Below are 726 nucleotides of genomic sequence, written 5' to 3'. Positions count from 1 at the left end.
AAAAAACAGGAAAAAACTATTTTTATAGTAAAGTTAATCACAAAATAAAATAAATAAAGCAACAAAGAAAACAAAAAAACTAAAAAAGTGTTTTCAAATTTGAAAACTAATGGCACTAACAGAAAGTTTATAATTTTTCTAAAACTAAAAGCAAAAAGAATAAAAAAATAAAGCAAAAAACAAAAGAAAATAAATAATGCAGAAAACAAAACAAAAAAACTGGAAAAAATAGCAACAATAAGTATTTTGTTGTAAGTAGAAACAAAATAAAATAAATAAAGCAACAGAAAGTTTATAATTTTGCTGACATAAAAGCAAAAAGAATTAAAAAATAAAGCAAAAAACAAAAGAAAGTAAATAATACAGAAAACAAAACAAAAAAACTGGAAAAAAATAAAAATAGCAACAATAAGTATTTTGTTGTAAGTAGAAACAAAATAAAATAAATAAAGCAACAAAGAAAACAAAAAAAACAAAAAAAGTGCCACCTGCTGGGCACCCACGGCCTGAATACGACTAGAAACCCTACCATGGGCCAGGATTGAGGCCCGCGGGAGGCCCAGTAGGCCCACAGGCACACATTGCACAGTTGGGCCCGAAAGCCTGCTTTAGAGAGGAGTTCGAGAGAGAAGGCGCACCGCACCTTATAAACAGGTGCGGCTCCCTCTCAACTAGCGAGGTGGGACTAAACATTTGGGCGCGGGGCAACACAAGGCCTTTGGTCCC

The sequence above is a fragment of the Triticum dicoccoides genome, chromosome 5A (genome assembly GCF_002162155.2).
Source record: "Triticum dicoccoides isolate Atlit2015 ecotype Zavitan chromosome 5A, WEW_v2.0, whole genome shotgun sequence".
NCBI lineage: Eukaryota > Viridiplantae > Streptophyta > Magnoliopsida > Poales > Poaceae > Triticum > Triticum dicoccoides.
The sequence above is the reverse complement of the archived record's forward strand: the minus strand, read 5'-3'. Positions refer to the sequence as shown.